The 19809-nt window shown below is 58.1% G+C and overlaps 37 non-coding genes across 37 annotated transcripts; all 37 read right to left on the bottom strand.

Moving 5' to 3' along the window:
- Positions 1–140: 140 nt before the first annotated feature.
- On the bottom strand, positions 141–259 carry LOC149849609 (5S ribosomal RNA). Its single transcript, XR_016434537.1, has one exon. It is a non-coding gene; the product is annotated as a 5S ribosomal RNA (ribosomal RNA).
- Positions 260–682: 423 nt separating this feature from the next.
- LOC149849608 (5S ribosomal RNA) lies at positions 683–801 on the bottom strand. The gene has a single exon (XR_016434273.1). It is a non-coding gene; the product is annotated as a 5S ribosomal RNA (ribosomal RNA).
- Positions 802–1224: 423 nt separating this feature from the next.
- On the bottom strand, positions 1225–1343 carry LOC149849607 (5S ribosomal RNA). Its single transcript, XR_016434272.1, has one exon. It is a non-coding gene; the product is annotated as a 5S ribosomal RNA (ribosomal RNA).
- Positions 1344–1766: 423 nt separating this feature from the next.
- LOC149849606 (5S ribosomal RNA) lies at positions 1767–1885 on the bottom strand. Its single transcript, XR_016434271.1, has one exon. It is a non-coding gene; the product is annotated as a 5S ribosomal RNA (ribosomal RNA).
- Positions 1886–2308: 423 nt separating this feature from the next.
- LOC149849605 (5S ribosomal RNA) lies at positions 2309–2427 on the bottom strand. Its single transcript, XR_016434267.1, has one exon. It is a non-coding gene; the product is annotated as a 5S ribosomal RNA (ribosomal RNA).
- Positions 2428–2850: 423 nt separating this feature from the next.
- On the bottom strand, positions 2851–2969 carry LOC149849604 (5S ribosomal RNA). Its single transcript, XR_016433710.1, has one exon. It is a non-coding gene; the product is annotated as a 5S ribosomal RNA (ribosomal RNA).
- A 423-nt stretch (positions 2970–3392) lies between these two features.
- Positions 3393–3511, bottom strand: LOC149849603 (5S ribosomal RNA). The gene has a single exon (XR_016434530.1). It is a non-coding gene; the product is annotated as a 5S ribosomal RNA (ribosomal RNA).
- Positions 3512–3934: 423 nt separating this feature from the next.
- On the bottom strand, positions 3935–4053 carry LOC149849602 (5S ribosomal RNA). Its single transcript, XR_016434265.1, has one exon. It is a non-coding gene; the product is annotated as a 5S ribosomal RNA (ribosomal RNA).
- Positions 4054–4476: 423 nt separating this feature from the next.
- LOC149849601 (5S ribosomal RNA) lies at positions 4477–4595 on the bottom strand. Its single transcript, XR_016434263.1, has one exon. It is a non-coding gene; the product is annotated as a 5S ribosomal RNA (ribosomal RNA).
- Positions 4596–5018: 423 nt separating this feature from the next.
- LOC149849600 (5S ribosomal RNA) lies at positions 5019–5137 on the bottom strand. The gene has a single exon (XR_016433708.1). It is a non-coding gene; the product is annotated as a 5S ribosomal RNA (ribosomal RNA).
- A 423-nt stretch (positions 5138–5560) lies between these two features.
- Positions 5561–5679, bottom strand: LOC149849599 (5S ribosomal RNA). Its single transcript, XR_016434260.1, has one exon. It is a non-coding gene; the product is annotated as a 5S ribosomal RNA (ribosomal RNA).
- Positions 5680–6102: 423 nt separating this feature from the next.
- LOC149849598 (5S ribosomal RNA) lies at positions 6103–6221 on the bottom strand. Its single transcript, XR_016433705.1, has one exon. It is a non-coding gene; the product is annotated as a 5S ribosomal RNA (ribosomal RNA).
- A 423-nt stretch (positions 6222–6644) lies between these two features.
- On the bottom strand, positions 6645–6763 carry LOC149849597 (5S ribosomal RNA). Its single transcript, XR_016434519.1, has one exon. It is a non-coding gene; the product is annotated as a 5S ribosomal RNA (ribosomal RNA).
- A 423-nt stretch (positions 6764–7186) lies between these two features.
- Positions 7187–7305, bottom strand: LOC149849596 (5S ribosomal RNA). Its single transcript, XR_016433704.1, has one exon. It is a non-coding gene; the product is annotated as a 5S ribosomal RNA (ribosomal RNA).
- Positions 7306–7728: 423 nt separating this feature from the next.
- On the bottom strand, positions 7729–7847 carry LOC149849595 (5S ribosomal RNA). Its single transcript, XR_016427207.1, has one exon. It is a non-coding gene; the product is annotated as a 5S ribosomal RNA (ribosomal RNA).
- Positions 7848–8268: 421 nt separating this feature from the next.
- LOC149849594 (5S ribosomal RNA) lies at positions 8269–8387 on the bottom strand. The gene has a single exon (XR_016426655.1). It is a non-coding gene; the product is annotated as a 5S ribosomal RNA (ribosomal RNA).
- A 423-nt stretch (positions 8388–8810) lies between these two features.
- Positions 8811–8929, bottom strand: LOC149849593 (5S ribosomal RNA). The gene has a single exon (XR_016425990.1). It is a non-coding gene; the product is annotated as a 5S ribosomal RNA (ribosomal RNA).
- A 423-nt stretch (positions 8930–9352) lies between these two features.
- On the bottom strand, positions 9353–9471 carry LOC149849592 (5S ribosomal RNA). The gene has a single exon (XR_016434257.1). It is a non-coding gene; the product is annotated as a 5S ribosomal RNA (ribosomal RNA).
- A 423-nt stretch (positions 9472–9894) lies between these two features.
- LOC149849591 (5S ribosomal RNA) lies at positions 9895–10013 on the bottom strand. Its single transcript, XR_016426878.1, has one exon. It is a non-coding gene; the product is annotated as a 5S ribosomal RNA (ribosomal RNA).
- Positions 10014–10434: 421 nt separating this feature from the next.
- Positions 10435–10553, bottom strand: LOC149849590 (5S ribosomal RNA). The gene has a single exon (XR_016425798.1). It is a non-coding gene; the product is annotated as a 5S ribosomal RNA (ribosomal RNA).
- Positions 10554–10976: 423 nt separating this feature from the next.
- Positions 10977–11095, bottom strand: LOC149849589 (5S ribosomal RNA). Its single transcript, XR_016433701.1, has one exon. It is a non-coding gene; the product is annotated as a 5S ribosomal RNA (ribosomal RNA).
- Positions 11096–11518: 423 nt separating this feature from the next.
- On the bottom strand, positions 11519–11637 carry LOC149849588 (5S ribosomal RNA). Its single transcript, XR_016434508.1, has one exon. It is a non-coding gene; the product is annotated as a 5S ribosomal RNA (ribosomal RNA).
- A 423-nt stretch (positions 11638–12060) lies between these two features.
- Positions 12061–12179, bottom strand: LOC149849587 (5S ribosomal RNA). Its single transcript, XR_016433699.1, has one exon. It is a non-coding gene; the product is annotated as a 5S ribosomal RNA (ribosomal RNA).
- A 423-nt stretch (positions 12180–12602) lies between these two features.
- Positions 12603–12721, bottom strand: LOC149849586 (5S ribosomal RNA). The gene has a single exon (XR_016427204.1). It is a non-coding gene; the product is annotated as a 5S ribosomal RNA (ribosomal RNA).
- A 421-nt stretch (positions 12722–13142) lies between these two features.
- Positions 13143–13261, bottom strand: LOC149849585 (5S ribosomal RNA). The gene has a single exon (XR_016426651.1). It is a non-coding gene; the product is annotated as a 5S ribosomal RNA (ribosomal RNA).
- Positions 13262–13684: 423 nt separating this feature from the next.
- On the bottom strand, positions 13685–13803 carry LOC149849584 (5S ribosomal RNA). Its single transcript, XR_016425986.1, has one exon. It is a non-coding gene; the product is annotated as a 5S ribosomal RNA (ribosomal RNA).
- A 423-nt stretch (positions 13804–14226) lies between these two features.
- Positions 14227–14345, bottom strand: LOC149849583 (5S ribosomal RNA). Its single transcript, XR_016434256.1, has one exon. It is a non-coding gene; the product is annotated as a 5S ribosomal RNA (ribosomal RNA).
- Positions 14346–14768: 423 nt separating this feature from the next.
- On the bottom strand, positions 14769–14887 carry LOC149849582 (5S ribosomal RNA). The gene has a single exon (XR_016434255.1). It is a non-coding gene; the product is annotated as a 5S ribosomal RNA (ribosomal RNA).
- Positions 14888–15310: 423 nt separating this feature from the next.
- LOC149849581 (5S ribosomal RNA) lies at positions 15311–15429 on the bottom strand. Its single transcript, XR_016434254.1, has one exon. It is a non-coding gene; the product is annotated as a 5S ribosomal RNA (ribosomal RNA).
- Positions 15430–15852: 423 nt separating this feature from the next.
- On the bottom strand, positions 15853–15971 carry LOC149849580 (5S ribosomal RNA). The gene has a single exon (XR_016433697.1). It is a non-coding gene; the product is annotated as a 5S ribosomal RNA (ribosomal RNA).
- A 423-nt stretch (positions 15972–16394) lies between these two features.
- LOC149849579 (5S ribosomal RNA) lies at positions 16395–16513 on the bottom strand. Its single transcript, XR_016434251.1, has one exon. It is a non-coding gene; the product is annotated as a 5S ribosomal RNA (ribosomal RNA).
- Positions 16514–16936: 423 nt separating this feature from the next.
- Positions 16937–17055, bottom strand: LOC149849578 (5S ribosomal RNA). Its single transcript, XR_016433696.1, has one exon. It is a non-coding gene; the product is annotated as a 5S ribosomal RNA (ribosomal RNA).
- Positions 17056–17478: 423 nt separating this feature from the next.
- On the bottom strand, positions 17479–17597 carry LOC149849577 (5S ribosomal RNA). Its single transcript, XR_016434497.1, has one exon. It is a non-coding gene; the product is annotated as a 5S ribosomal RNA (ribosomal RNA).
- Positions 17598–18020: 423 nt separating this feature from the next.
- Positions 18021–18139, bottom strand: LOC149849576 (5S ribosomal RNA). The gene has a single exon (XR_016433694.1). It is a non-coding gene; the product is annotated as a 5S ribosomal RNA (ribosomal RNA).
- A 423-nt stretch (positions 18140–18562) lies between these two features.
- Positions 18563–18681, bottom strand: LOC149849575 (5S ribosomal RNA). The gene has a single exon (XR_016427203.1). It is a non-coding gene; the product is annotated as a 5S ribosomal RNA (ribosomal RNA).
- A 421-nt stretch (positions 18682–19102) lies between these two features.
- Positions 19103–19221, bottom strand: LOC149849574 (5S ribosomal RNA). Its single transcript, XR_016426648.1, has one exon. It is a non-coding gene; the product is annotated as a 5S ribosomal RNA (ribosomal RNA).
- A 423-nt stretch (positions 19222–19644) lies between these two features.
- On the bottom strand, positions 19645–19763 carry LOC149849573 (5S ribosomal RNA). Its single transcript, XR_016425985.1, has one exon. It is a non-coding gene; the product is annotated as a 5S ribosomal RNA (ribosomal RNA).
- Between the last annotated feature and the right edge of the window lie 46 nt (positions 19764–19809).

Here is a 19809-nt window from a genome sequence, read left to right as displayed (position 1 = left end):
CGGGTGCCGGCGCTGCGGCGCGCAAGGCGAGGTTGAAAGGGAAGCAGAAGACCTCGATGGATCAGATACGGTGTGTTGCGGGAAGTGAAAAGAAGGTCGAAGGTTGGTGCCGACGACAAAAAAGCGCCGAAGGCAAAAAAAGAGTGCAACACGAGGACTTCCCAGGAGGTCACCCATCCCAGTACTACTCTCGCCCGAGCACGCTTAACTTCGGAGTTATGATGGGATCCGGTGCTTTAGTGCTGGTATGATCGCACCCGTTACATGTTGCGCGAAAAAATGCTCTTATGCCTCACGCGGGAGCCGTGGGGGCCGCAACGCACGAACCGACTAGCCGTCATAGAAACGGCCCCGAAAAATGCCCGAAACGAGCTTAAACGGCATCCGAAACGGTCCCGAACCGACTTCGTCTGTTCGCCACGTCGTAGCCAGCGGAACGAGCTTTCCGTGGCCACGAAAATCGCCGAATTCCGACATCGGCGTGCCAAGTTACGGTCCGGCGACCCGGAACTGCTGCGTTTGTCGCACGCCGCGGCTCGTGTCGGGTGCCGGCGCTGCGGCGCGCAAGGCGAGGTTGAAAGGGAAGCAGAAGACCTCGATGGATCAGATACGGTGTGTTGCGGGAAGTGAAAAGAAGGTCGAAGGTTGGTGCCGACGACAAAAAAGCGCCGAAGGCAAAAAAAGAGTGCAACACGAGGACTTCCCAGGAGGTCACCCATCCCAGTACTACTCTCGCCCAAGCACGCTTAACTTCGGAGTTATGATGGGATCCGGTGCTTTAGTGCTGGTATGATCGCACCCGTTACATGTTGCGCGAAAAAATGCTCTTATGCCTCACGCGGGAGCCGTGGGGGCCGCAACGCACGAACCGACTAGCCGTCATAGAAACGGCCCCGAAAAACGCCCGAAACGAGCTTAAACGGCATCCGAAACGGTCCCGAACCGACTTCGTCTGTTCGCCACGTCGTAGCCAGCGGAACGAGCTTTCCGTGGCCACGAAAATCGCCGAATTCCGACATCGGCGTGCCAAGTTACGGTCCGGCGACCCGGAACTGCTGCGTTTGTCGCACGCCGCGGCTCGTGTCGGGTGCCGGCGCTGCGGCGCGCAAGGCGAGGTTGAAAGGGAAGCAGAAGACCTCGATGGATCAGATACGGTGTGTTGCGGGAAGTGAAAAGAAGGTCGAAGGTTGGTGCCGACGACAAAAAAGCGCCGAAGGCAAAAAAAGAGTGCAACACGAGGACTTCCCAGGAGGTCACCCATCCCAGTACTACTCTCGCCCAAGCACGCTTAACTTCGGAGTTATGATGGGATCCGGTGCTTTAGTGCTGGTATGATCGCACCCGTTACATGTTGCGCGAAAAAATGCTCTTATGCCTCACGCGGGAGCCGTGGGGGCCGCAACGCACGAATCGACTAGCCGTCATAGAAACGACCCCGAAAAATGCCCGAAACGAGCTTAAACGGCATCCGAAACGGTCCCGAACCGACTTCGTCTGTTCGCCACGTCGTAGCCAGCGGAACGAGCTTTCCGTGGCCACGAAAATCGCCGAATTCCGACATCGGCGTGCCAAGTTACGGTCCGGCGACCCGGAACTGCTGCGTTTGTCGCACGCCGCGGCTCGTGTCGGGTGCCGGCGCTGCGGCGCGCAAGGCGAGGTTGAAAGGGAAGCAGAAGACCTCGATGGATCAGATACGGTGTGTTGCGGGAAGTGAAAAGAAGGTCGAAGGTTGGTGCCGACGACAAAAAAGCGCCGAAGGCAAAAAAAGAGTGCAACACGAGGACTTCCCAGGAGGTCACCCATCCCAGTACTACTCTCGCCCAAGCACGCTTAACTTCGGAGTTATGATGGGATCCGGTGCTTTAGTGCTGGTATGATCGCACCCGTTACATGTTGCGCGAAAAAATGCTCTTATGCCTCACGCGGGAGCCGTGGGGGCCGCAACGCACGAACCGACTAGCCGTCATAGAAACGGCCCCGAAAAATGCCCGAAACGAGCTTAAACGGCATCCGAAACGGTCCCGAACCGACTTCGTCTGTTCGCCACGTCGTAGCCAGCGGAACGAGCTTTCCGTGGCCACGAAAATCGCCGAATTCCGACATCGGCGTGCCAAGTTACGGTCCGGCGACCCGGAACTGCTGCGTTTGTCGCACGCCGCGGCTCGTGTCGGGTGCCGGCGCTGCGGCGCGCAAGGCGAGGTTGAAAGGGAAGCAGAAGACCTCGATGGATCAGATACGGTGTGTTGCGGGAAGTGAAAAGAAGGTCGAAGGTTGGTGCCGACGACAAAAAGGCGCCGAAGGCAAAAAAAGAGTGCAACACGAGGACTTCCCAGGAGGTCACCCATCCCAGTACTACTCTCGCCCAAGCACGCTTAACTTCGGAGTTATGATGGGATCCGGTGCTTTAGTGCTGGTATGATCGCACCCGTTACATGTTGCGCGAAAAAATGCTCTTATGCCTCACGCGGGAGCCGTGGGGGCCGCAACGCACGAACCGACTAGCCGTCATAGAAACGACCCCGAAAAACGCCCGAAACGAGCTTAAACGGCATCCGAAACGGTCCCGAACCGACTTCGTCTGTTCGCCACGTCGTAGCCAGCGGAACGAGCTTTCCGTGGCCACGAAAATCGCCGAATTCCGACATCGGCGTGCCAAGTTACGGTCCGGCGACCCGGAACTGCTGCGTTTGTCGCACGCCGCGGCTCGTGTCGGGTGCCGGCGCTGCGGCGCGCAAGGCGAGGGTGAAAGGGAAGCAGAAGACCTCGATGGATCAGATACGGTGTGTTGCGGGAAGTGAAAAGAAGGTCGAAGGTTGGTGCCGACGACAAAAAAGCGCCGAAGGCAAAAAAAGAGTGCAACACGAGGACTTCCCAGGAGGTCACCCATCCCAGTACTACTCTCACCCAAGCACGATTAACTTCGGAGTTCTGATGGGATCCGGTGCTTTAGTGCTGGTATGATCGCACCCGTTACATGTTGCGCGAAAAAATGCTCTTATGCCTCACGCGGGAGCCGTGGGGGCCGCAACGCACGAACCGACTAGCCGTCATAGAAACGGCCCCGAAAAATGCCCGAAACGAGCTTAAACGGCATCCGAAACGGTCCCGAACCGACTTCGTCTGTTCGCCACGTCGTAGCCAGCGGAACGAGCTTTCCGTGGCCACGAAAATCGCCGAATTCCGACATCGGCGTGCCAAGTTACGGTCCGGCGACCCGGAACTGCTGCGTTTGTCGCACGCCGCGGCTCGTGTCGGGTGCCGGCGCTGCGGCGCGCAAGGCGAGGTTGAAAGGGAAGCAGAAGACCTCGATGGATCAGATACGGTGTGTTGCGGGAAGTGAAAAGAAGGTCGAAGGTTGGTGCCGACGACAAAAAAGCGCCGAAGGCAAAAAAAGAGTGCAACACGAGGACTTCCCAGGAGGTCACCCATCCCAGTACTACTCTCGCCCGAGCACGCTTAACTTCGGAGTTATGATGGGATCCGGTGCTTTAGTGCTGGTATGATCGCACCCGTTACATGTTGCGCGAAAAAATGCTCTTATGCCTCACGCGGGAGCCGTGGGGGCCGCAACGCACGAACCGACTAGCCGTCATAGAAACGGCCCCGAAAAATGCCCGAAACGAGCTTAAACGGCATCCGAAACGGTCCCGAACCGACTTCGTCTGTTCGCCACGTCGTAGCCAGCGGAACGAGCTTTCCGTGGCCACGAAAATCGCCGAATTCCGACATCGGCGTGCCAAGTTACGGTCCGGCGACCCGGAACTGCTGCGTTTGTCGCACGCCGCGGCTCGTGTCGGGTGCCGGCGCTGCGGCGCGCAAGGCGAGGTTGAAAGGGAAGCAGAAGACCTCGATGGATCAGATACGGTGTGTTGCGGGAAGTGAAAAGAAGGTCGAAGGTTGGTGCCGACGACAAAAAAGCGCCGAAGGCAAAAAAAGAGTGCAACACGAGGACTTCCCAGGAGGTCACCCATCCCAGTACTACTCTCGCCCAAGCACGCTTAACTTCGGAGTTATGATGGGATCCGGTGCTTTAGTGCTGGTATGATCGCACCCGTTACATGTTGCGCGAAAAAATGCTCTTATGCCTCACGCGGGAGCCGTGGGGGCCGCAACGCACGAACCGACTAGCCGTCATAGAAACGGCCCCGAAAAACGCCCGAAACGAGCTTAAACGGCATCCGAAACGGTCCCGAACCGACTTCGTCTGTTCGCCACGTCGTAGCCAGCGGAACGAGCTTTCCGTGGCCACGAAAATCGCCGAATTCCGACATCGGCGTGCCAAGTTACGGTCCGGCGACCCGGAACTGCTGCGTTTGTCGCACGCCGCGGCTCGTGTCGGGTGCCGGCGCTGCGGCGCGCAAGGCGAGGTTGAAAGGGAAGCAGAAGACCTCGATGGATCAGATACGGTGTGTTGCGGGAAGTGAAAAGAAGGTCGAAGGTTGGTGCCGACGACAAAAAAGCGCCGAAGGCAAAAAAAGAGTGCAACACGAGGACTTCCCAGGAGGTCACCCATCCCAGTACTACTCTCGCCCAAGCACGCTTAACTTCGGAGTTATGATGGGATCCGGTGCTTTAGTGCTGGTATGATCGCACCCGTTACATGTTGCGCGAAAAAATGCTCTTATGCCTCACGCGGGAGCCGTGGGGGCCGCAACGCACGAATCGACTAGCCGTCATAGAAACGACCCCGAAAAATGCCCGAAACGAGCTTAAACGGCATCCGAAACGGTCCCGAACCGACTTCGTCTGTTCGCCACGTCGTAGCCAGCGGAACGAGCTTTCCGTGGCCACGAAAATCGCCGAATTCCGACATCGGCGTGCCAAGTTACGGTCCGGCGACCCGGAACTGCTGCGTTTGTCGCACGCCGCGGCTCGTGTCGGGTGCCGGCGCTGCGGCGCGCAAGGCGAGGGTGAAAGGGAAGCAGAAGACCTCGATGGATCAGATACGGTGTGTTGCGGGAAGTGAAAAGAAGGTCGAAGGTTGGTGCCGACGACAAAAAAGCGCCGAAGGCAAAAAAAGAGTGCAACACGAGGACTTCCCAGGAGGTCACCCATCCCAGTACTACTCTCACCCAAGCACGATTAACTTCGGAGTTCTGATGGGATCCGGTGCTTTAGTGCTGGTATGATCGCACCCGTTACATGTTGCGCGAAAAAATGCTCTTATTCCTCACGCGGGAGCCGTGGGGGCCGCAACGCACGAACCGACTAGCCGTCATAGAAACGGCCCCGAAAAATGCCCGAAACGAGCTTAAACGGCATCCGAAACGGTCCCGAACCGACTTCGTCTGTTCGCCACGTCGTAGCCAGCGGAACGAGCTTTCCGTGGCCACGAAAATCGCCGATTTCCGACATCGGCGTGCCAAGTTACGGTCCGGCGACCCGGAACTGCTGCGTTTGTCGCACGCCGCGGCTCGTGTCGGGTGCCGGCGCTGCGGCGCGCAAGGCGAGGTTGAAAGGGAAGCAGAAGACCTCGATGGATCAGATACGGTGTGTTGCGGGAAGTGAAAAGAAGGTCGAAGGTTGGTGCCGACGACAAAAAAGCGCCGAAGGCAAAAAAAGAGTGCAACACGAGGACTTCCCAGGAGGTCACCCATCCCAGTACTACTCTCGCCCAAGCACGCTTAACTTCGGAGTTATGATGGGATCCGGTGCTTTAGTGCTGGTATGATCGCACCCGTTACATGTTGCGCGAAAAAATGCTCTTATGCCTCACGCGGGAGCCGTGGGGGCCGCAACGCACGAACCGACTAGCCGTCATAGAAACGACCCCGAAAAACGCCCGAAACGAGCTTAAACGGCATCCGAAACGGTCCCGAACCGACTTCGTCTGTTCGCCACGTCGTAGCCAGCGGAACGAGCTTTCCGTGGCCACGAAAATCGCCGAATTCCGACATCGGCGTGCCAAGTTACGGTCCGGCGACCCGGAACTGCTGCGTTTGTCGCACGCCGCGGCTCGTGTCGGGTGCCGGCGCTGCGGCGCGCAAGGCGAGGGTGAAAGGGAAGCAGAAGACCTCGATGGATCAGATACGGTGTGTTGCGGGAAGTGAAAAGAAGGTCGAAGGTTGGTGCCGACGACAAAAAAGCGCCGAAGGCAAAAAAAGAGTGCAACACGAGGACTTCCCAGGAGGTCACCCATCCCAGTACTACTCTCACCCAAGCACGATTAACTTCGGAGTTCTGATGGGATCCGGTGCTTTAGTGCTGGTATGATCGCACCCGTTACATGTTGCGCGAAAAAATGCTCTTATGCCTCACGCGGGAGCCGTGGGGGCCGCAACGCACGAACCGACTAGCCGTCATAGAAACGGCCCCGAAAAATGCCCGAAACGAGCTTAAACGGCATCCGAAACGGTCCCGAACCGACTTCGTCTGTTCGCCACGTCGTAGCCAGCGGAACGAGCTTTCCGTGGCCACGAAAATCGCCGAATTCCGACATCGGCGTGCCAAGTTACGGTCCGGCGACCCGGAACTGCTGCATTTGTCGCACGCCGCGGCTCGTGTCGGGTGCCGGCGCTGCGGCGCGCAAGGCGAGGTTGAAAGGGAAGCAGAAGACCTCGATGGATCAGATACGGTGTGTTGCGGGAAGTGAAAAGAAGGTCGAAGGTTGGTGCCGACGACAAAAAAGCGCCGAAGGCAAAAAAAGAGTGCAACACGAGGACTTCCCAGGAGGTCACCCATCCCAGTACTACTCTCGCCCGAGCACGCTTAACTTCGGAGTTATGATGGGATCCGGTGCTTTAGTGCTGGTATGATCGCACCCGTTACATGTTGCGCGAAAAAATGCTCTTATGCCTCACGCGGGAGCCGTGGGGGCCGCAACGCACGAACCGACTAGCCGTCATAGAAACGACCCCGAAAAACGCCCGAAACGAGCTTAAACGGCATCCGAAACGGTCCCGAACCGACTTCGTCTGTTCGCCACGTCGTAGCCAGCGGAACGAGCTTTCCGTGGCCACGAAAATCGCCGAATTCCGACATCGGCGTGCCAAGTTACGGTCCGGCGACCCGGAACTGCTGCGTTTGTCGCACGCCGCGGCTCGTGTCGGGTGCCGGCGCTGCGGCGCGCAAGGCGAGGGTGAAAGGGAAGCAGAAGACCTCGATGGATCAGATACGGTGTGTTGCGGGAAGTGAAAAGAAGGTCGAAGGTTGGTGCCGACGACAAAAAAGCGCCGAAGGCAAAAAAAGAGTGCAACACGAGGACTTCCCAGGAGGTCACCCATCCCAGTACTACTCTCACCCAAGCACGATTAACTTCGGAGTTCTGATGGGATCCGGTGCTTTAGTGCTGGTATGATCGCACCCGTTACATGTTGCGCGAAAAAATGCTCTTATGCCTCAAGCGGGAGCCGTGGGGGCCGCAACGCACGAACCGACTAGCCGTCATAGAAACGGCCCCGAAAAATGCCCGAAACGAGCTTAAACGGCATCCGAAACGGTCCCGAACCGACTTCGTCTGTTCGCCACGTCGTAGCCAGCGGAACGAGCTTTCCGTGGCCACGAAAATCGCCGAATTCCGACATCGGCGTGCCAAGTTACGGTCCGGCGACCCGGAACTGCTGCGTTTGTCGCACGCCGCGGCTCGTGTCGGGTGCCGGCGCTGCGGCGCGCAAGGCGAGGTTGAAAGGGAAGCAGAAGACCTCGATGGATCAGATACAGTGTGTTGCGGGAAGTGAAAAGAAGGTCGAAGGTTGGTGCCGACGACAAAAAAGCGCCGAAGGCAAAAAAAGAGTGCAACACGAGGACTTCCCAGGAGGTCACCCATCCCAGTACTACTCTTGCCCAAGCACGCTTAACTTCGGAGTTCTGATGGGATCCGGTGCTTTAGTGCTGGTATGATCGCACCCGTTACATGTTGCGCGAAAAAATGCTCTTATGCCTCACGCGGGAGCCGTGGGGGCCGCAACGCACGAACCGACTAGCCGTCATAGAAACGGCCCCGAAAAACGCCCGAAACGAGCTTAAACGGCATCCGAAACGGTCCCGAACCGACTTCGTCTGTTCGCCACGTCGTAGCCAGCGGAACGAGCTTTCCGTGGCCACGAAAATCGCCGAATTCCGACATCGGCGTGCCAAGTTACGGTCCGGCGACCCGGAACTGCTGCGTTTGTCGCACGCCGCGGCTCATGTCGGGTGCCGGCGCTGCGGCGCGCAAGGCGAGGGTGAAAGGGAAGCAGAAGACCTCGATGGATCAGATACGATGTGTTGCGGGAAGTGAAAAGAAGGTCGAAGGTTGGTGCCGACGACAAAAAAGCGCCGAAGGCAAAAAGAGAGCGACACGAGGACTTCCCAGGAGGTCACCCATCCCAGTACTACTCTCGCCCAAGCACGCTTAACTTCGGAGTTCTGATGGGATCCGGTGCTTTAGTGCTGGTATGATCGCACCCGTTACATGTTGCGCGAAAAAATGCTCTTATGCCTCACGCGGGAGCCGTGGGGGCCGCAACGCACGAACCGACTAGCCGTCATAGAAACGGCCCTGAAAAACGCCCGAAACGAGCTTAAACGGCATCCGAAACGGTCCCGAACCGACTTCGTCTGTTCGCCACGTCGTAGCCAGCGGAACGAGCTTTCCGTGGCCACGAAAATCGCCGAATTCCGACATCGGCGTGCCAAGTTACGGTCCGGCGACCCGGAACTGCTGCGTTTGTCGCACGCCGCGGCTCGTGTCGGGTGCCGGCGCTGCGGCGCGCACGGCGAGGGTGAAAGGGAAGCAGAAGACCTCGATGGATCAGATACGATGTGTTGCGGGAAGTGAAAAGAAGGTCGGAGGTTGGTGCCGACGATAAAAAAGCGCCGAAGGCAAAAAGAGAGTGCAACACGAGGACTTCCCAGGAGGTCACCCATCCCAGTACTACTCTCGCCCAATCACGCTTAACTTTGAAGTTCTGATGGGATCCGGTGCTTTAGTGCTGGTATGATCGCACCCGTTACATGTTGCGCGAAAAAATGCTCTTATGCCTCACGCGGGAGCCGTGGGGGCCGCAACGCACGAACCGACTAGCCGTCATAGAAACGGCCCCGAAAAACGCCCGAAACGAGCTTAAACGGCATCCGAAACGGTCCCGAACCGACTTCGTCTGTTCGCCACGTCGTAGCCAGCGGAACGAGCTTTCCGTGGCCACGAAAATCGCCGAATTCCGACATCGGCGTGCCAAGTTACGGTCCGGCGACCCGGAACTGCTGCGTTTGTCGCACGCCGCGGCTCGTGTCGGGTGCCGGCGCTGCGGCGCGCAAGGCGAGGTTGAAAGGGAAGCAGAAGACCTCGATGGATCAGATACGGTGTGTTGCGGGAAGTGAAAAGAAGGTCGAAGGTTGGTGCCGACGACAAAAAAGCGCCGAAGGCAAAAAAAGAGTGCAACACGAGGACTTCCCAGGAGGTCACCCATCCCAGTACTACTCTCGCCCAAGCACGCTTAACTTCGGAGTTATGATGGGATCCGGTGCTTTAGTGCTGGTATGATCGCACCCGTTACATGTTGCGCGAAAAAATGCTCTTATGCCTCACGCGGGAGCCGTGGGGGCCGCAACGCACGAATCGACTAGCCGTCATAGAAACGACCCCGAAAAATGCCCGAAACGAGCTTAAACGGCATCCGAAACGGTCCCGAACCGACTTCGTCTGTTCGCCACGTCGTAGCCAGCGGAACGAGCTTTCCGTGGCCACGAAAATCGCCGAATTCCGACATCGGCGTGCCAAGTTACGGTCCGGCGACCCGGAACTGCTGCGTTTGTCGCACGCCGCGGCTCGTGTCGGGTGCCGGCGCTGCGGCGCGCAAGGCGAGGGTGAAAGGGAAGCAGAAGACCTCGATGGATCAGATACGGTGTGTTGCGGGAAGTGAAAAGAAGGTCGAAGGTTGGTGCCGACGACAAAAAAGCGCCGAAGGCAAAAAAAGAGTGCAACACGAGGACTTCCCAGGAGGTCACCCATCCCAGTACTACTCTCGCCCAAGCACGCTTAACTTCGGAGTTCTGATGGGATCCGGTGCTTTAGTGCTGGTATGATCGCACTCGTTACATGTTGCGCGAAAAAATGCTCTTATGCCTCACGCGGGAGCCGTGGGGGCCGCAACGCACGAACCGACTAGCCGTCATAGAAACGACCCCGAAAAACGCCCGAAACGAGCTTAAACGGCATCCGAAACGGTCCCGAACCGACTTCGTCTGTTCGCCACGTCGTAGCCAGCGGAACGAGCTTTCCGTGGCCACGAAAATCGCCGAATTCCGACATCGGCGTGCCAAGTTACGGTCCGGCGACCCGGAACTGCTGCGTTTGTCGCACGCCGCGGCTCATGTCGGGTGCCGGCGCTGCGGCGCGCAAGGCGAGGGTGAAAGGGAAGCAGAAGACCTCGATGGATCAGATACGGTGTGTTGCGGGAAGTGAAAAGAAGGTCGAAGGTTGGTGCCGACGACAAAAAAGCGCCGAAGGCAAAAAGAGAGCGACACGAGGACTTCCCAGGAGGTCACCCATCCCAGTACTACTCTCGCCCAAGCACGCTTAACTTCGGAGTTATGATGGGATCCGGTGCTTTAGTGCTGGTATGATCGCACCCGTTACATGTTGCGCGAAAAAATGCTCTTATGCCTCACGCGGGAGCCGTGGGGGCCGCAACGCACGAACCGACTAGCCGTCATAGAAACGACCCCGAAAAACGCCCGAAACGAGCTTAAACGGCATCCGAAACGGTCCCGAACCGACTTCGTCTGTTCGCCACGTCGTAGCCAGCGGAACGAGCTTTCCGTGGCCACGAAAATCGCCGAATTCCGACATCGGCGTGCCAAGTTACGGTCCGGCGACCCGGAACTGCTGCGTTTGTCGCACGCCGCGGCTCGTGTCGGGTGCCGGCGCTGCGGCGCGCAAGGCGAGGGTGAAAGGGAAGCAGAAGACCTCGATGGATCAGATACGGTGTGTTGCGGGAAGTGAAAAGAAGGTCGAAGGTTGGTGCCGACGACAAAAAAGCGCCGAAGGCAAAAAAAGAGTGCAACACGAGGACTTCCCAGGAGGTCACCCATCCCAGTACTACTCTCACCCAAGCACGATTAACTTCGGAGTTCTGATGGGATCCGGTGCTTTAGTGCTGGTATGATCGCACCCGTTACATGTTGCGCGAAAAAATGCTCTTATGCCTCACGCGGGAGCCGTGGGGGCCGCAACGCACGAACCGACTAGCCGTCATAGAAACGGCCCCGAAAAATGCCCGAAACGAGCTTAAACGGCATCCGAAACGGTCCCGAACCGACTTCGTCTGTTCGCCACGTCGTAGCCAGCGGAACGAGCTTTCCGTGGCCACGAAAATCGCCGAATTCCGACATCGGCGTGCCAAGTTACGGTCCGGCGACCCGGAACTGCTGCATTTGTCGCACGCCGCGGCTCGTGTCGGGTGCCGGCGCTGCGGCGCGCAAGGCGAGGTTGAAAGGGAAGCAGAAGACCTCGATGGATCAGATACGGTGTGTTGCGGGAAGTGAAAAGAAGGTCGAAGGTTGGTGCCGACGACAAAAAAGCGCCGAAGGCAAAAAAAGAGTGCAACACGAGGACTTCCCAGGAGGTCACCCATCCCAGTACTACTCTCGCCCGAGCACGCTTAACTTCGGAGTTATGATGGGATCCGGTGCTTTAGTGCTGGTATGATCGCACCCGTTACATGTTGCGCGAAAAAATGCTCTTATGCCTCACGCGGGAGCCGTGGGGGCCGCAACGCACGAACCGACTAGCCGTCATAGAAACGACCCCGAAAAACGCCCGAAACGAGCTTAAACGGCATCCGAAACGGTCCCGAACCGACTTCGTCTGTTCGCCACGTCGTAGCCAGCGGAACGAGCTTTCCGTGGCCACGAAAATCGCCGAATTCCGACATCGGCGTGCCAAGTTACGGTCCGGCGACCCGGAACTGCTGCGTTTGTCGCACGCCGCGGCTCGTGTCGGGTGCCGGCGCTGCGGCGCGCAAGGCGAGGGTGAAAGGGAAGCAGAAGACCTCGATGGATCAGATACGGTGTGTTGCGGGAAGTGAAAAGAAGGTCGAAGGTTGGTGCCGACGACAAAAAAGCGCCGAAGGCAAAAAAAGAGTGCAACACGAGGACTTCCCAGGAGGTCACCCATCCCAGTACTACTCTCACCCAAGCACGATTAACTTCGGAGTTCTGATGGGATCCGGTGCTTTAGTGCTGGTATGATCGCACCCGTTACATGTTGCGCGAAAAAATGCTCTTATGCCTCAAGCGGGAGCCGTGGGGGCCGCAACGCACGAACCGACTAGCCGTCATAGAAACGGCCCCGAAAAATGCCCGAAACGAGCTTAAACGGCATCCGAAACGGTCCCGAACCGACTTCGTCTGTTCGCCACGTCGTAGCCAGCGGAACGAGCTTTCCGTGGCCACGAAAATCGCCGAATTCCGACATCGGCGTGCCAAGTTACGGTCCGGCGACCCGGAACTGCTGCGTTTGTCGCACGCCGCGGCTCGTGTCGGGTGCCGGCGCTGCGGCGCGCAAGGCGAGGTTGAAAGGGAAGCAGAAGACCTCGATGGATCAGATACGGTGTGTTGCGGAAAGTGAAAAGAAGGTCGAAGGTTGGTGCCGACGACAAAAAAGCGCCGAAGGCAAAAAAAGAGTGCAACACGAGGACTTCCCAGGAGGTCACCCATCCCAGTACTACTCTTGCCCAAGCACGCTTAACTTCGGAGTTCTGATGGGATCCGGTGCTTTAGTGCTGGTATGATCGCACCCGTTACATGTTGCGCGAAAAAATGCTCTTATGCCTCACGCGGGAGCCGTGGGGGCCGCAACGCACGAACCGACTAGCCGTCATAGAAACGGCCCCGAAAAACGCCCGAAACGAGCTTAAACGGCATCCGAAACGGTCCCGAACCGACTTCGTCTGTTCGCCACGTCGTAGCCAGCGGAACGAGCTTTCCGTGGCCACGAAAATCGCCGAATTCCGACATCGGCGTGCCAAGTTACGGTCCGGCGACCCGGAACTGCTGCGTTTGTCGCACGCCGCGGCTCATGTCGGGTGCCGGCGCTGCGGCGCGCAAGGCGAGGGTGAAAGGGAAGCAGAAGACCTCGATGGATCAGATACGATGTGTTGCGGGAAGTGAAAAGAAGGTCGAAGGTTGGTGCCGACGACAAAAAAGCGCCGAAGGCAAAAAGAGAGCGACACGAGGACTTCCCAGGAGGTCACCCATCCCAGTACTACTCTCGCCCAAGCACGCTTAACTTCGGAGTTCTGATGGGATCCGGTGCTTTAGTGCTGGTATGATCGCACCCGTTACATGTTGCGCGAAAAAATGCTCTTATGCCTCACGCGGGAGCCGTGGGGGCCGCAACGCACGAACCGACTAGCCGTCATAGAAACGGCCCTGAAAAACGCCCGAAACGAGCTTAAACGGCATCCGAAACGGTCCCGAACCGACTTCGTCTGTTCGCCACGTCGTAGCCAGCGGAACGAGCTTTCCGTGGCCACGAAAATCGCCGAATTCCGACATCGGCGTGCCAAGTTACGGTCCGGCGACCCGGAACTGCTGCGTTTGTCGCACGCCGCGGCTCGTGTCGGGTGCCGGCGCTGCGGCGCGCACGGCGAGGGTGAAAGGGAAGCAGAAGACCTCGATGGATCAGATACGATGTGTTGCGGGAAGTGAAAAGAAGGTCGGAGGTTGGTGCCGACGATAAAAAAGCGCCGAAGGCAAAAAGAGAGTGCAACACGAGGACTTCCCAGGAGGTCACCCATCCCAGTACTACTCTCGCCCAATCACGCTTAACTTTGAAGTTCTGATGGGATCCGGTGCTTTAGTGCTGGTATGATCGCACCCGTTACATGTTGCGCGAAAAAATGCTCTTATGCCTCACGCGGGAGCCGTGGGGGCCGCAACGCACGAACCGACTAGCCGTCATAGAAACGGCCCCGAAAAACGCCCGAAACGAGCTTAAACGGCATCCGAAACGGTCCCGAACCGACTTCGTCTGTTCGCCACGTCGTAGCCAGCGGAACGAGCTTTCCGTGGCCACGAAAATCGCCGAATTCCGACATCGGCGTGCCAAGTTACGGTCCGGCGACCCGGAACTGCTGCGTTTGTCGCACGCCGCGGCTCGTGTCGGGTGCCGGCGCTGCGGCGCGCAAGGCGAGGTTGAAAGGGAAGCAGAAGACCTCGATGGATCAGATACGGTGTGTTGCGGGAAGTGAAAAGAAGGTCGAAGGTTGGTGCCGACGACAAAAAAGCGCCGAAGGCAAAAAAAGAGTGCAACACGAGGACTTCCCAGGAGGTCACCCATCCCAGTACTACTCTCGCCCAAGCACGCTTAACTTCGGAGTTATGATGGGATCCGGTGCTTTAGTGCTGGTATGATCGCACCCGTTACATGTTGCGCGAAAAAATGCTCTTATGCCTCACGCGGGAGCCGTGGGGGCCGCAACGCACGAACCGACTAGCCGTCATAGAAACGACCCCGAAAAACGCCCGAAACGAGCTTAAACGGCATCCGAAACGGTCCCGAACCGACTTCGTCTGTTCGCCACGTCGTAGCCAGCGGAACGAGCTTTCCGTGGCCACGAAAATCGCCGAATTCCGACATCGGCGTGCCAAGTTACGGTCCGTCGACCCGGAACTGCTGCGTTTGTCGCACGCCGCGGCTCGTGTCGGGTGCCGGCGCTGCGGCGCGCAAGGCGAGGTTGAAAGGGAAGCAGAAGACCTCGATGGATCAGATACGGTGTGTTGCGGGAAGTGAAAAGAAGGTCGAAGGTTGGTGCCGACGACAAAAAAGCGCCGAAGGCAAAAAAAGAGTGCAACACGAGGACTTCCCAGGAGGTCACCCATCCCAGTACTACTCTCGCCCAAGCACGCTTAACTTCGGAGTTATGATGGGATCCGGTGCTTTAGTGCTGGTATGATCGCACCCGTTACATGTTGCGCGAAAAAATGCTCTTATGCCTCACGCGGGAGCCGTGGGGGCCGCAACGCACGAACCGACTAGCCGTCATAGAAACGGCCCCGAAAAACGCCCGAAACGAGCTTAAACGGCATCCGAAACGGTCCCGAACCGACTTCGTCTGTTCGCCACGTCGTAGCCAGCGGAACGAGCTTTCCGTGGCCACGAAAATCGCCGAATTCCGACATCGGCGTGCCAAGTTACGGTCCGGCGACCCGGAACTGCTGCGTTTGTCGCACGCCGCGGCTCGTGTCGGGTGCTGGCGCTGCGGCGCGCAAGGCGAGGTTGAAAGGGAAGCAGAAGACCTCGATGGATCAGATACGGTGTGTTGCGGGAAGTGAAAAGAAGGTTGAAGGTTGGTGCCGACGACAAAAAAGCGCCGAAGGCAAAAAAAGAGTGCAACACGAGGACTTCCCAGGAGGTCACCCATCCCAGTACTACTCTCGCCCAAGCACGCTTAACTTCGGAGTTATGATGGGATCCGGTGCTTTAGTGCTGGTATGATCGCACCCGTTACATGTTGCGCGAAAAAATGCTCTTATGCCTCACGCGGGAGCCGTGGGGGCCGCAACGCACGAACCGACTAGCCGTCATAGAAACGACCCCGAAAAACGCCCGAAACGAGCTTAAACGGCATCCGAAACGGTCCCGAACCGACTTCGTCTGTTCGCCACGTCGTAGCCAGCGGAACGAGCTTTCCGTGGCCACGAAAATCGCCGAATTCCGACATCGGCGTGCCAAGTTACGGTCCGGCGACCCGGAACTGCTGCGTTTGTCGCACGCCGCGGCTCGTGTCGGGTGCCGGCGCTGCGGCGCGCAAGGCGAGGGTGAAAGGGAAGCAGAAGACCTCGATGGATCAGATACGGTGTGTTGCGGGAAGTGAAAAGAAGGTCGAAGGTTGGTGCCGACGACAAAAAAGCGCCGAAGGCAAAAAAAGAGTGCAACACGAGGACTTCCCAGGAGGTCACCCATCCCAGTACTACTCTCACCCAAGCACGATTAACTTCGGAGTTCTGATGGGATCCGGTGCTTTAGTGCTGGTATGATCGCACCCGTTACATGTTGCGCGAAAAAATGCTCTTATTCCTCACGCGGGAGCCGTGGGGGCCGCAACGCACGAACCGACTAGCCGTCATAGAAACGGCCCCGAAAAATGCCCGAAACGAGCTTAAACGGCATCCGAAACGGTCCCGAACCGACTTCGTCTGTTCGCCACGTCGTAGCCAGCGGAACGAGCTTTCCGTGGCCACGAAAATCGCCGAATTCCGACATCGGCGTGCCAAGTTACGGTCCGGCGACCCGGAACTGCTGCGTTTGTCGCACGCCGCGGCTCGTGTCGGGTGCCGGCGCTGCGGCGCGCAAGGCGAGGTTGAAAGGGAAGCAGAAGACCTCGATGGATCAGATACGGTGTGTTGCGGGAAGTGAAAAGAAGGTCGAAGGTTGGTGCCGACGACAAAAAGGCGCCGAAGGCAAAAAAAGAGTGCAACACGAGGACTTCCCAGGAGGTCACCCATCCCAGTACTACTCTCGCCCAAGCACGCTTAACTTCGGAGTTATGATGGGATCCGGTGCTTTAGTGCTGGTATGATCGCACCCGTTACATGTTGCGCGAAAAAATGCTCTTATGCCTCACGCGGGAGCCGTGGGGGCCGCAACGCACGAACCGACTAGCCGTCATAGAAACGACCCCGAAAAACGCCCGAAACGAGCTTAAACGGCATCCGAAACGGTCCCGAACCGACTTCGTCTGTTCGCCACGTCGTAGCCAGCGGAACGAGCTTTCCGTGGCCACGAAAATCGCCGAATTCCGACATCGGCGTGCCAAGTTACGGTCCGGCGACCCGGAACTGCTGCGTTTGTCGCACGCCGCGGCTCGTGTCGGGTGCCGGCGCTGCGGCGCGCAAGGCGAGGGTGAAAGGGAAGCAGAAGACCTCGATGGATCAGATACGGTGTGTTGCGGGAAGTGAAAAGAAGGTCGAAGGTTGGTGCCGACGACAAAAAAGCGCCGAAGGCAAAAAAAGAGTGCAACACGAGGACTTCCCAGGAGGTCACCCATCCCAGTACTACTCTCACCCAAGCACGATTAACTTCGGAGTTCTGATGGGATCCGGTGCTTTAGTGCTGGTATGATCGCACCCGTTACATGTTGCGCGAAAAAATGCTCTTATGCCTCACGCGGGAGCCGTGGGGGCCGCAACGCACGAACCGACTAGCCGTCATAGAAACGGCCCCGAAAAATGCCCGAAACGAGCTTAAACGGCATCCGAAACGGTCCCGAACCGACTTCGTCTGTTCGCCACGTCGTAGCCAGCGGAACGAGCTTTCCGTGGCCACGAAAATCGCCGAATTCCGACATCGGCGTGCCAAGTTACGGTCCGGCGACCCGGAACTGCTGCATTTGTCGCACGCCGCGGCTCGTGTCGGGTGCCGGCGCTGCGGCGCGCAAGGCGAGGTTGAAAGGGAAGCAGAAGACCTCGATGGATCAGATACGGTGTGTTGCGGGAAGTGAAAAGAAGGTCGAAGGTTGGTGCCGACGACAAAAAAGCGCCGAAGGCAAAAAAAGAGTGCAACACGAGGACTTCCCAGGAGGTCACCCATCCCAGTACTACTCTCGCCCGAGCACGCTTAACTTCGGAGTTATGATGGGATCCGGTGCTTTAGTGCTGGTATGATCGCACCCGTTACATGTTGCGCGAAAAAATGCTCTTATGCCTCACGCGGGAGCCGTGGGGGCCGCAACGCACGAACCGACTAGCCGTCATAGAAACGACCCCGAAAAACGCCCGAAACGAGCTTAAACGGCATCCGAAACGGTCCCGAACCGACTTCGTCTGTTCGCCACGTCGTAGCCAGCGGAACGAGCTTTCCGTGGCCACGAAAATCGCCGAATTCCGACATCGGCGTGCCAAGTTACGGTCCGGCGACCCGGAACTGCTGCGTTTGTCGCACGCCGCGGCTCGTGTCGGGTGCCGGCGCTGCGGCGCGCAAGGCGAGGGTGAAAGGGAAGCAGAAGACCTCGATGGATCAGATACGGTGTGTTGCGGGAAGTGAAAAGAAGGTCGAAGGTTGGTGCCGACGACAAAAAAGCGCCGAAGGCAAAAAAAGAGTGCAACACGAGGACTTCCCAGGAGGTCACCCATCCCAGTACTACTCTCACCCAAGCACGATTAACTTCGGAGTTCTGATGGGATCCGGTGCTTTAGTGCTGGTATGATCGCACCCGTTACATGTTGCGCGAAAAAATGCTCTTATGCCTCAAGCGGGAGCCGTGGGGGCCGCAACGCACGAACCGACTAGCCGTCATAGAAACGGCCCCGAAAAATGCCCGAAACGAGCTTAAACGGCATCCGAAACGGTCCCGAACCGACTTCGTCTGTTCGCCACGTCGTAGCCAGCGGAACGAGCTTTCCGTGGCCACGAAAATCGCCGAATTCCGACATCGGCGTGCCAAGTTACGGTCCGGCGACCCGGAACTGCTGCGTTTGTCGCACGCCGCGGCTCGTGTCGGGTGCCGGCGCTGCGGCGCGCAAGGCGAGGTTGAAAGGGAAGCAGAAGACCTCGATGGATCAGATACGGTGTGTTGCGGGAAGTGAAAAGAAGGTCGAAGGTTGGTGCCGACGACAAAAAAGCGCCGAAGGCAAAAAAAGAGTGCAACACGAGGACTTCCCAGGAGGTCACCCATCCCAGTACTACTCTTGCCCAAGCACGCTTAACTTCGGAGTTCTGATGGGATCCGGTGCTTTAGTGCTGGTATGATCGCACCCGTTACATGTTGCGCGAAAAAATGCTCTTATGCCTCACGCGGGAGCCGTGGGGGCCGCAACGCACGAACCGACTAGCCGTCATAGAAACGGCCCCGAAAAACGCCCGAAACGAGCTTAAACGGCATCCGAAACGGTCCCGAACCGACTTCGTCTGTTCGCCACGTCGTAGCCAGCGGAACGAGCTTTCCGTGGCCACGAAAATCGCCGAATTCCGACATCGGCGTGCCAAGTTACGGTCCGGCGACCCGGAACTGCTGCGTTTGTCGCACGCCGCGGCTCATGTCGGGTGCCGGCGCTGCGGCGCGCAAGGCGAGGGTGAAAGGGAAGCAGAAGACCTCGATGGATCAGATACGATGTGTTGCGGGAAGTGAAAAGAAGGTCGAAGGTTGGTGCCGACGACAAAAAAGCGCCGAAGGCAAAAAGAGAGCGACACGAGGACTTCCCAGGAGGTCACCCATCCCAGTACTACTCTCGCCCAAGCACGCTTAACTTCGGAGTTCTGATGGGATCCGGTGCTTTAGTGCTGGTATGATCGCACCCGTTACATGTTGCGCGAAAAAATGCTCTTATGCCTCACGCGGGAGCCGTGGGGGCCGCAACGCACGAACCGACTAGCCGTCATAGAAACGGCCCTGAAAAACGCCCGAAACGAGCTTAAACGGCATCCGAAACGGTCCCGAACCGACTTCGTCTGTTCGCCACGTCGTAGCCAGCGGAACGAGCTTTCCGTGGCCACGAAAATCGCCGAATTCCGACATCGGCGTGCCAAGTTACGGTCCGGCGACCCGGAACTGCTGCGTTTGTCGCACGCCGCGGCTCGTGTCGGGTGCCGGCGCTGCGGCGCGCACGGCGAGGGTGAAAGGGAAGCAGAAGACCTCGATGGATCAGATACGATGTGTTGCGGGAAGTGAAAAGAAGGTCGGAGGTTGGTGCCGACGATAAAAAAGCGCCGAAGGCAAAAAGAGAGTGCAACACGAGGACTTCCCAGGAGGTCACCCATCCCAGTACTACTCTCGCCCAATCACGCTTAACTTTGAAGTTCTGATGGGATCCGGTGCTTTAGTGCTGGTATGATCGCACCCGTTACATGTTGCGCGAAAAAATGCTCTTATGCCTCACGCGGGAGCC

The sequence above is a fragment of the Nuphar pumila genome, chromosome 1 (assembly GCF_984573655.1).
Source record: "Nuphar pumila chromosome 1, dmNupPumi1.hap1.1, whole genome shotgun sequence".
NCBI classification, from domain to species: domain Eukaryota; kingdom Viridiplantae; phylum Streptophyta; class Magnoliopsida; order Nymphaeales; family Nymphaeaceae; genus Nuphar; species Nuphar pumila.
Note: the sequence above shows the minus strand (reverse complement) of the source record. Positions and strands in the feature narration are given on the sequence as shown.